Source organism: Perognathus longimembris, chromosome 19 (assembly GCF_023159225.1).
Source record: "Perognathus longimembris pacificus isolate PPM17 chromosome 19, ASM2315922v1, whole genome shotgun sequence".
NCBI classification, from domain to species: Eukaryota; Metazoa; Chordata; class Mammalia; order Rodentia; family Heteromyidae; genus Perognathus; species Perognathus longimembris.
Window position 1 is genome coordinate 46797232 of NC_063179.1, and position 12556 is coordinate 46809787.

Genomic DNA, 12556 nt, shown 5'->3' on the forward strand with positions numbered 1-12556 from the left:
GTGCCTCTTGGCCATTCTCATTTCCTCTCAGAGAAATCTCTCTGTAAGTCTTTAGCCCATTTATTAAGGGGACAGTTGTATCTTTGAGGATTTGTTTGGGGGGAATTTAATTTTTTTACTTCTAAGTATATTTTAGATATGAGGCCTTTGTCTCTCATATGGCCAGTGAAGATCATTTTCCAATTAGGGCTATTTATCTTGCTAGCTATGTCGTTTGCTGTGCAGAAGCTCTGCAGTTTGATGTAATCCCATTTGTCCAACCTTTCTTTGATTTGTTGTGTTTCTGGGCCTTTGTTAAGAAAGTTTTGGACACTATGCCAGATGTTCACATCTGGTGTCTCTCGTCCCAATTCAGCTCTCCATTGGAGCTGAATAGGTTTGTTGGTACTTAGAAATCTTCCAGAATATGTGAAAGCCAAGTGCCCCAGGGCCAATCTGCCCGCTCTCTATGCACTTGAACTACTCATGACCTATTCCTGGCAAGAAGAAAAACAGGAGGAAAACAATTTCCAGTTGGGGGAAGGCCTGGCCACAGTGATGGAGTTGCTCCAGGAATATAAACTCATCTGTATCCTTTGGACCACATTCTACTCACTTCAGAACCCAATCACTGGCTACTGTGTCAGAAAACAGCTCAAAAAACAGAGACCCATCATCCTGGACCCAGCAGACCCCACTCACAATGTGGCAGAAGGCTACAGATGGGACACAGTGGCTCAGAGGGCCAGCCAGTGCCTGAAACAGGACTGCTGCTATGGCAGCAGGGAGATCCCGGTCCCCAGCTGGACTGTGAAGACATTACCAGATGAGAGGAGGAAGATGGCGCTGTCACAATAGGGAGGCACCCCAACTCGCTCCAACTGAATAGTGAGCTGGGAACTCCAGCACCCAACATCCCATCAAGAGTCCAGCAAACCCAACAACCAGAAGCAACAGAGAAACACAGGAAACAAAAAAGAAAAAAGAAAAGCCTATAACCTGCAGGGAGCTGGAAAACCTCCAGGGTTACCATCCCCCCTCCCCCCGCCGACCCTGGCCCAAAGAGGGCCAGGCTGGGAAAGGGGACCCGGCGCCGGTAAACGGGACCACAGACCGTCAGCGACCAGAGAAGCAACAGCCGAAAAGTCATGCCAGGAGTGCAGAGTCCAGACAGCAGGAGCTCCACGGACCCCAGACAGAGCTCAGACCTGACCAAGACAGACAGCAGCGCGGGACTGAACGGCCGGGAACAGACAACAACAGCAGGGGAACTAGGCAGCACAGACGGGGAGATCTGGGACCGCCACTACCAAACAACCGATCACCACACCCCAGCACCCCAGCCCCGAAAAGCCCATAGCAGCGCGGGACACACACACACAATCCAGGACCAGTAAGTTCCCCATTGTTCCCCCCCCCCCCCCCCCCCGCAACGGGAGAACAACTCTAGCAGAGACCCAAACCCTACAAAGAAGCTAGCGCTCCCTCCCTCCTCCTCCCTGCCCCGAGGGAACAAAGCAGCCCCATATCTAGCGGCTCTAGGACCCTACAGCCTCTGGGAGGACACGGGAGCTAGCAGAGGCAGAGCAGCACCCAACAAAGTGACCAAGAAACACCTTAGGCAGGTTTCCCCAAAGCCCCAGCTGGGGAGCCTGAACCTGGCCGCATCAGCCCTGCCCCCCCCCCAACAGGGCCCAGGGACTGGTAGGCCTTGGAACGCCACCTGAGGCGACCTGGTCCGTGCAGACTTTTTGAACAACAGTCACAGGCTTGCTAGTGTGCAATACCAGCCCAGCAGGGACACATGGGCCCGATCACACGCCTCCCTCACAGCGGAGGCCCAGAGTCTGTAGGCACCAACCCGTGCCCAGACACTTGAACCTGCTGGGTCCACGCATACCGGCCCCCACAGCAAACTCACAAGAGGGCATAAGCACCCTCCAACAACTCTGGGAAGCACGCCCCCAAAAGAAGCACAAGAGTGCACGCGCATGTGCCCCCTGAAGGGCCAGCATGGGCCAGCGTGCTAGCCCTCCAGCAGGAGGATCTACTGTTCAACCCCCTGCGGGAGCGCACAAGCAGGCAAGCTGCCTCCTCAGCAGCAACACCTGCTCTGATAGGCGCACTCCGCACAGGTGGGCAGGGCCCCCCAGCCGCAGCGCCTGCTCCGATAGGCGCACTCTGCACAGGTGGGCAGGCCACAACTCAGCAGCAATACCTGCTCTGATAGGTGCTCTCCGCATAGGTGGGCAGGCCACCCCTCAACGGCAATTCTCAATCTGAGAGGTGAGCTCTTCTGACCACGGTACGAAGCGGGAAAAGAATCAAAGAAGAGAAAAGTCTCCACGTCATGCTGAATCAGCGACCTGCAAACCCCCATCAGGGGCACACTAGGGTCAGCACAACACAGCGGCAGGACACTCTCCTGCAGAGAAAGACACAGAACCTACCCACTCCCAAGTGCAGTGAGGGTGACCACCTCGGCAACAACTGAGACGGTCATACTCACCCATTGGGCAGTAAGGTTCAACAGCCAAACTCAAACCCAGAGCCAGGACACAAACAAGTCTCCACTGACGGACCAGCGGGAACCAGCACCAAGCCAAGCCAAGGTCGCCACCTACAGGTGCAGATCTCCAGATGCGCAAATCACAAAGAAATATTACAAATTTCATGAAAGGTCAAGCCAACTCGCCAGCTCCAAAAAGTAGTATGACTGGAGAAGAGATGGAGAATAAAAAAACAACTGAGGCTAAGATAGCAGAAATGATGGAAAGCCTAAGGAATGAATTCAGAAAACAATTCCAGGAGTTTAGAATGGAAGTCTCAAAGGACCTTCAGGAAGTCAAGAAAGAAATAGAAGCAAAAATGGATACAGTGCACTCCTCTGTTAAAGAAGACCTTAACATCCTGAGAAGCAAAATGCATGAAAAAATAGATGTAAAATACAACTCTTTAAAGGAAGAAATTTCCACAATCAGAGCTGATCTGGCAACCATGAATAGCTCGCTGACATCCATAAACTCCATACTTAAAGCCACATCACAAAGAATTGATCATACTGAATCCCAAATCTCTCTTTTGGACGACGATGCAGCTAAGGACCAGAAAATTACCACACTCCAAGAAACAGTTAAACTCCAGGGCAGACTAATCCAGGAGCTAGTGGACAAAGACAAGAGATATAATCTGCACATAATTAGAATAGATGAGCCGAATACCACAGCAGAGGGCTACAACATATTTTCAAGAGTTATTGCAGAAAACTTCCCCAATCTCACAAAGGACCTCACCCAAGTAACCGAAGCCTATAGGACGCCTGGCAGACCAGACCTTAGAAAATCCTCGCCCAGGCACATAATAATCAAGACTTCAGATCTCAAGAATAAAGAGCAAATTTTGAATGCAGCCAAAACGAAGAAAGAGCTATATTACAATGGAAAAAGGATCAGGATCACAGCTGACCTCTCCACACAAACCTACAACGCATGAAGAGCGTGAGCGTGGAAGAACACAATCCAAGTCCTCCAGGCCAACAATTGCCAATCCAGAATTAGATATCCAGCAAAACTAGAATTCACCTTCGAGGGAAAAACCAGATCTTTCCATAGCAAAGAGGACCTAAAGGAGTATGTAAATAAAAAAAACCAGCCATACAGCAAATTCTAAGAGGGGAACCCCACCCAACAGAAAACCTACAGGACCCCCAGACAGAAACAGAAAGAAACTACAATAGCCAGAGCCCAACAGAAAGAGCAGCTCAATAAAGAAAAGAAAAAAAGGAGAGGAAAAACAGCCTAACAGGAAAATGGAAGGGAAAAAAAAAACAAAAAACATTCTTATCCATGATCCCTTTGAATATAAATGGTATAAACTCTCCAATAAAGAGGAGCAGACTGACAGAGTGGATCCGTAAACAAAAAGTTGCCATCTGTTGTCTTCAAGAGACCGATCTTACAGCAAGGGACAAAAACAGGCTCTGAATGAAAGGATGGAGCAAGATCTTCCAAGCAAATGCACCTACCAAAACGGTAGGAGTAGCCATCCTGATTTCAGACAAACTGGACTTCTCATTAAAATCAACTCAAAAAGACAAAGAAGGGCACTACATTTTAATACAAGGAAAAATCCAGAATCAAGACATCATGGTGATAAATTTATGCTCACCGAACAAAAGAGGCCCTACATATGTCAAGCAAATTCTCACAGAACTACAGAACAAGACAGACCCAAACACAATCATAGTGGGAGACTTTAATACTCCACTCTCTCCAAGAGACAGATCCAACACCCAGAGGATTAGCAAGGGAGCTGAAGACCTAAGTAACACCATATCCCAAATGGATCTGATAGATCTGTACAGAGCCTTTCACCCTCCAGAGACCCAATACACATTCTTCTCAGCAGCCCATGGAACATAGTCCCAAAATAGATCATCTCATAGCTCACACAAAGAACCTCACAAAATACAAAAGTATTGACATCATCCCATGTATTACATTTGACCACAGTGGAATCAAGGTAACCTTCAATAACAAAGGATACCACAGAGGCTATACAAATACTTGGAGGCTAAACCCCTCACTGTTATCTAACACTTGGGCCACAGACCAAATTAAGGATGAAATTAACGAATTCATAAGCCACAACAACAATGAAAATACATCACAAAGAAACCTATGGGACACAGCTAAGGCAGTACTGAGGGGCAAGATCATTGCTCTCAGCACTCACATTAAAAGAATGGAAGCTGGGGCTGGGGATATAGCCTAGTGGCAAGAGTGCCTGCCTCGGATACACGAGGCCCTAGGTTCGATTCCCCAGCACCACATATACAGAAAACGGCCAGAAGTGGCGCTGTGGCTCAAGTGGCAGAGTGCTAGCCTTGAGCAAAAAGAAGCCAGGGACAGTGCTCAGGCCCTGAGTTCAAGCCCCAGGACTGGCCAAAAAAAAAAAAAAAGAATGGAAGCAGAGCAGGTGAATAACCTCACGATGAAACTAAAACATCTAGAGAAACAAGAAATGATTGAATCTAAAATGACTAGGAGGGCTGGGGATATGGCCTAGTGGCAAGAGAGCTTGCCTCGTATACATGAGGCCCTGGGTTCGATTCCCCAGCACCACATATAGAAAACGGCCAGAAGTGGTGCTGTGGCTCAAGTGGCAGAGTGCTAGCCTTGAGCAAAAAGGAAGCCAGGGACAGTGCTCAGGCCCTGAGTCCAAGGCCCAGGATGGCCAAAAAAAAAAAAGACTAGGAGGAGAGAGATCACAAAAATTAAAGAAGAGATAAATCTGATTGAAAATAGAAAGACCATTCAACAAATAAATAAGACTAAAAGCTGGTTCTTTGAGAAAATAAATAAAATTGACAGATCCCTTTACAGACTTACAAAAAAAAAAAGAAGAGAAGAGACTCATATCCGTAAAATCAGGGACTCCACTGAAAAAATTACAACAAATACACACGATATTCAAACAATCATAAGAAACTATTTCCAGAACCTCTACTCATTAAAAAAACAATAATTTTACAGAAATGGATCAATTCTTAGAGAAGTATAAACTGCCCAAACTGAATCAAGAAGAAATAAATCAACTAAATCAACCAACAACTTACAGCGAGATACAGGGGTTAATCAAGAGCCTCCCAACAAAGAAAAGCCCAAGCCCAGATGGATTCACCAACGAATTCTATAAAACCTTCAGGAAGGAGCTAATACCAATACTCCTCAAACTCTTCCGTGAAATAGAAACAGAGGGAGAAATCCCAAACTCCTTCTATGGAGCTAATATTATACTCATCCCCAAACCAGGCAAAGACCCAACAAAAAAAGAGAACTACAGACCAATATCACTAATGAACACAGACACAAAGCTCCTCAATAAAATATTAGCTAACAGGGTCCAGAAACTGATCAAGAAAATCATACATCATGACCAAGTAGGCTTCATCACACAGACACAAGGATGGTTCAACACCCGTAAATCAATTAATGTAATCCACCACATCAACAGAACTAAAATCAAGAATCACATTGTTATCTCAGTCGATGCCCAAAAAGCCTTTGACAAAATACAACATCCATACTTAATAAAAGCTCTGGATGAAACATTCCTTAAAACAATAAAAGCCATATACAACAGACCAACTGCTAACATCGTATTAAATGGGGAGAAACTAAAATCATTCCCCTAAACTCAGGAACAAGACAAGGATGCCCACTCTCCTCACTTCTTTTCAACATAGTGCTGGAATCCCTAGCCATAGCAATAAGGCAAGAGGAGGACATCAAAGGGATCCACATCGGCAAAGAAGAAATCAAACTATCCCTATTCGCAGATGACATGATCTTATATCTGAAGGACCCAAAAAACTCAGTCCCCAAACTCCTACACCTAATAAACCATTTTGGCAAAGTAGCAGGATACAAAATTAATCCACAAAAGTCAGCAGCTTTTTTGTACACCAGCAATGTACAAGCAGAAAAGGAAATTATGGAAATAATACCATTTACAGTAGCTAAAAAAAGAATAAATTACCTAGGGATCAACCTAACTAAAGATGTGAAGGACCTATTTAATGAGAACTATAAAAATCTAAAAAGGGAAATCAAAGAAGACACAAGGAGATGGAAAGACCTCCCATGCTCATGGGTAGGCAGAATCAATATAGTGAAAATGGTCATATTGCCCAAATTGTTATACAAATTCAATGCAATCCCCATCAAGATCCCAGCTACATTCTTCACTGAAATAGAGAAAGCAACACATAAATTCATATGGAACAGCAAAAGACCTAGAACAGCCAAAGCAATTCTAGGCAAAAAAGCAGTGCAGGAGGTATCACAATATCAGACTTCAAGCTCTATTATAGAGCCATCATAACAAAAACAGCCTGGTATTGGTATAAAAACAGACCTGAAGACCAATGGAATAGAATTGAAGACCCAGAAATAAAACCACACTCTTACAGTCAGCTGATACTCGACAAAGGAGCTAAAGACATACAATGGAAAAAACAGAGCCTCTTCAACTACTGGTGCTGGGAAAACTGGGCAGCCATATGCAGAAAACTCAAAGTAGACCCTAGCCTATCACCATGCACCAAGATCAACTCAAAATGGATCAAGGACCTCAACCTCAGACCTGAATCCTTGAAACTACTGAAGGACAGAGCAGGAAAGATGCTAGAACTTATAGGCACAGGAAGGAACTTCCTGAACAGAGTCCCAGGGGCACAACAGATAGGGGAGAAACTCGACAAGTGGGACTACTACAAATTAAAAAGTTTCTGCACAGCTAAGGACATAGCCACCAAAATAGAAAGACAGCCAACCATATGGGAAAGGATCTTTACCAGTACAGCAACAGACAAAGGCCTAATATCCCTTATCTACAGAGAACTAAAAAAACTAAGCCCCTCCCAAGTCCAGTAAACCAATTAGGAAATGGGCAAAGGAGCTAGCGAGAGACTTCACAAGAGAAGAGATAAAAATGGCAAAGAAACATATGAGGAAATGTTCAACATCCCTGGCAGTAAAGGAAATGCAAATAAAAACAACCCTGAGATACCACCTCACTCCAGTTAGAATGGCCTATACTCTGAACTCAGGCAACAACAAATGCTGGAGGGGGTGTGGGGAAAGAGGAACCCTTCTCCACTGCTGGTGGGAGTGCAAATTAGTACAGTCACTTTGGAAAACAGTATGGAGGTCCTCAAAAAGCTCAACATAGGGCTGGGAATATGGCCTAGTGGCAAGAGTGCTTGCCTCCTACACATGAAGCTCTCAGTTCGATTCCCCAGCACCACATATATGGAAAACGGCCAGAAGTGGCACTGTGGCTCAGGTGGCAGAGTGCTAGCCTTGAGCCGGAAGAAGCCAGGGATGGTGCTCAGGCCCTGAGTCCAAGGCCCAGGACTGGCAAAAAAAACAAACACAAAAGCCTAGAAGTCACTCAAAAAGCTCAACCTAGACCTACCCTATGACCCAGCCATACCACTCCTAGGCATCTATCCTAAACAACAGGTCCCAAGATATCAAAAAGACATCTGCACATCCATGTTTATCGCTGTACAATTCACAATAGCCAAAATATGGAAACAACCCAGATGCCCCTCCACAGATAAATGGATCCAAAAAATATGGTACCTAACACAGTGGAATACTACATAGCGATTAGAAATGGTGAAATATTGGTATTCGCAGGGAAATGGTCAGAACCTGAACAAATAATGTTGAGCGAGACAAGCCTAGAACACAGAAAACAAAGGGGCCTGATCTCCTTGATATATGACTGTTAAGAAGGGGTGACGATGGGCTGGGGATATGGCCTAGTGGCAAAAGAGCTTGCCTCGTATACATGAGGCCCTGGGTTCGATTCCCCAGCACCACATATACAGAAAATGGCCAGAAGTGGCACTGTGGCTCAAGTGGCAGAGTGCTAGCCTTGAGCAAAAGGAAGCCAGGGACAGTGCTCAGGCCCTGAGTCCAAGGCCCAGGACTGGCAAAAAAAAAAAAAAGAAGGGGTGATGGAGAGACAGTAGAGACCAGGTCTGCGAAACCAGAAACTTCTTGTCAAATGGTATTCCCCACAGGTTTGGGTCAGCGACCCTACATTATGTAACTAAAACCAAACAACTACTCAACATATAAAGGCCAAAAATAGACCTCTTAGTGGATCACAATAGCCCAAAAGCTATGTATGTATGTTCCTATAAGACAAGGATAAGCAAACTCTATTGCTGACGTTACATTTAAAGTCCTAGGTGAATTTCCTTTGGCGTAGGCCACGTGGCTACTGTATAGGTTTTTGGTACACTGTGTAATGAATATATGTCTACCTGATCGAGGGAAGGGAAAGAAAAACAGGGTATAAGATATCACAAGAAATGTACACTCTGCCCCTGTACACTGTACCCCTTTTGCACAACACCTTGTCAAAAAAATTTAACTAATAAATAAATTTTTAAAAAAAGACATCACCAGACATCCAGGTGACAGTGCAGCAGTGGGGACACTCAGATTTGATCCTCTCGGTGAACCCTTATGAATCCATCAAGAAAATTAGAGAATCCGCCGGAGCCAGGGCTACTCAGGCCTACAGCGCCTTCCAGGAGCTCCTTTCAGGAGCCCAGCGGCCAGCGGGAGGTGCTCAGCAGCCACTTCTCCTTGGCCTCTCAGGGGATCTTCTGAAGCACCCACATCTGCCTGCTGGACACACTCTCCCCAGAGTCTCAGAGGTTTGTGAAGAACCGGATGGTGAGAGCCATGCCTACGCTGTCCACCCGACCATGCCATCCAGAGCCTGAAGCAACAGATCGCAGACCGACTGGGGCTGGGCAGCAATCCACAGCAGCTGGAATTCCAGGGTCATGTTCTGCAGGATGGGTTTGATTTTGCTTGCTATGGCATCCAAGACAGTGTCACCCTCACCCTCTCCAAGAAGGAGGGAAAAGTTCCATTCCCGTGCAGCTAGCCTCCTCTGGAAAGTTCCTATGCCATCCCTGCCATGTCACCCTGACCTCATCCTTTCCTCTAGCCTTCCAGTTCTGTGCTGGGAATGCCCTACAGCTCCACTGACTTTATTTTTTTTTTTATTAATTGGACATAAATTTTTTTACAAGGTGTTGTGCAAAGAGGGTGCAGTTACATAGTAGGGCAGTGTGTACATTTCTTATGATATCTTACGACCTGTTTTTCTATCCCTTGTCTAGGTCAGGTTGACATATATGCAATATACAATGTATCAAGAACATATACAGTATTCACAGACTTGGTCTCTACTGTCTCTCCGTCTCTCTTTGTTAACAGCCACTGACTTTATTAATAGTTGTCTCAGCCATGCCAGTAGGGAACTCAGAGGGGTGCGAGACTAAACAGACAAATGGACAATGGCCAGACTCCATGTGCCAGTAGAATTCTGCTCTGTAACTTTCTTTAGCAACTACCTGAGATATCAAACCTCAGCCTTCCCAAGAACCAACCAGAAAGAAAGTCAGGACTTAGACAATGACTTCTAGCTTCTCTAATTTTCCATCCCACCACTTCCAATTTAGAGGCAATCAGAGGAAGACAAATGAGTTCCCCAAACCTATCACAAGACAGCACAAGGCAGCCCTGATTCTGGTTGGCCTCCCTCCATCAAATCCCTCCAGATGCCTTTCCCTTTATCCTCCTGGCTAGACAGCAGTCTCTAGACAGGAGACAAGAGTCTTGGACTCTTATGTCAAACATAAGGGATGGTGGCTGGTTCCTTCCAAGGTTTGAATAGCCTCTGTCTCAAAAAAAAAAAAAAAAAGTTTCGACTTCTGCCAAGGAGCCCTAGTGTTTCTCCTATTCCTCCCTGCAATGTTTTCAGGGTATCTGCTTTTACAAGGTTTTTGACCCATTTGGAATTTATTTTGGTGCAGGGTGATATATAAGGATCTAGCTTTAGCTTGCTACAGGTGTTTAACCAATTTTGCCAGTACCATTTGTTGAAGAAGCTGCCTTTCTTCCATCCTATTTTTTAGCTCCTTTACCATAAGTGGCCATAGGTCTGTGGGTTCGTTTCTAGGTCTTCAGTTCTATTCCACTGGTTCTCAGACCTGTTCTTGTGCCAATACCAAGCTGATTTTATTACTATAGCTTTGTAATAGAATTGGAAGTTTGGTATTGATATTCTTCCAGCACTGTTCTTCCTGCTTAGGATTGTTTTTGCTATTCAGAGTCTTTTATGGTTCCATATGAATTTTTGGATTGCATCCTCTATTTCATTAATGGTATATTGATGGGTATTGCATTGAATTTGTAAATAGCTTTTGTCAGTATTGCCATTTTCACAATGTCAATCCTCATAATCCAGGAGCATGGGAGATTTCTCCATTTCCTTAGTTCTGCTTTAATATCTCTTTTTTTTTTTTTTGCCAGTCCTGGCGCTTGCACTCAGGGCCTGAGAACTGTCCCTGGCTTCTTTTTGCTCAAGGCTAGCACTCTGCCACTTGAGACACAGCATCTCTTCTGGCCTTTTCTATATATGTGGTGCTGAGGAATCGAACCCAGGGCTTCATGTATATGAGGCAAGCACTCTTGCCACTAGGCCGTATTCCCAGCCCCTGCTTTAATATCTTTTTTCAGCTTTTTAAAGTTTTCATCATAGAGGTCTTTCACTTCTTTGATTAAGATTATTCCTGGGCTGGGGGTATAGCCTAGTGGCAAGAGTGCCTGCCTCGGATACACGAGGCCCTAGGTTCGATTCCCCAGCACCACATATACAGAAAACGGCCAGAAGCGGCGCTGTGGCTCAAGTGGCGGAGTGCTAGCCTTGAGCGGGAAGAAGCCAGGGACAGTGCTCAGGCCCTGAGTCCAAGGCCCAGGACTGGCAAAAAAAAAAAAAAAAAGATTATTCCTAAGTATTTTTTTAGGGTGTTGCAAAAGGAGTTGCTTTCCTGATTTCAGCCTTGCTGTTCACATTATTTGCATACAGAAAAGCCATTGATTTTTGAGGATGTATTTTATATCCTGCTACTTTGCCAAAGTTTTGGATCAGCTCAAATAACTTGGGAATAGATTCTATGGGGTACTTTAAATACAGGATCATGTCATCTGCAAATAGAGAGTTTTATTTCATTTTTCCCTATTTGGATCCGTTTTATATTTGCCTCTTGCCTTAGTGCCATAGCTAGGAATTCTAGTACTTGAAGAGGAGTGGAGAGAGCAGACATCCTTTTCTTGCTCCTGATTTCAAAGGAAATAGCTTTAAATTTTTGCCATTAAGTATAATGCTAGCTGTAGGTATGTCATACACAGCCTTTATTATGTTCAGGAATGTTCCCAGGATTTCTAGTTTCTCCAAAGCTTTCATCATAAATGGGTGCTGGATTTTGTCAAATGCCTTTTCTGAGTCTATAAAAATAATCATTTGATTCTTGTCCTTGCTCCTATTGATGTGGGGAATTACATCATTAACTGATTTGCATATATTAAACCATCTTTACATCCCTGGACTGAATCTGGTTTGGTCATAGTGTATAATTTTTTTGATGACTTGTTGAATTCAATTGGCCAGAATTTTGTTGAGAAGTTTTGCATTGATTTTCATCAAAGAAATGGGTCTATAATCCTCTTTCTTTGATGAGTCCCTGTCTGGTTTTGGGATAAGGTTTATACTGGCTTCATAGAATGTGTTTGGTAGAGAACTTCTGCTTTCAATTTTATTTAAGAGTTTGAGGACTATTGGCGTAAGTTCTGCTTTGAAGGCCTTGTAGAATTCCAATGTGAGTCTGTCTGGACCTGGGCTTTTCTTGGATGGGAGATCTCTTATTGCCGTTTGTATTTCATTACTTGATATGGGTCTGTTTAGTAGGTTTAAATCTTGTTGGTTAAGTTTAGATATACCAATATTTGCTAGGAATTTGTCCATTCCTTCCAGATTATCAAATTTGTTAGCATATAGGTTTGTGAAATATTCCCTTATAATATTCTGAATCTTGGTTGCTCCTGTCATGATGTTTCCAGTCTTGTCTCTGATTTTATTTGGGTGTGCTCTCTTCCTTTTTGGGTAAGATTTGCTAAGGATCTGTTGATTTTGTTAATTT

The 12556-nt window shown here is 44.5% G+C and overlaps 1 protein-coding gene and 1 pseudogene across 1 annotated transcript in view; one reads left to right on the forward strand and one right to left on the reverse strand.

Moving 5' to 3' along the window:
• Positions 1–12556, reverse strand: part of Nln (neurolysin) — a 93804-nt gene that overhangs the window by 70102 nt on the left and 11146 nt on the right. The window lies entirely within an intron of this gene.
• Positions 159–10056, forward strand: LOC125367857 (annotated as a pseudogene).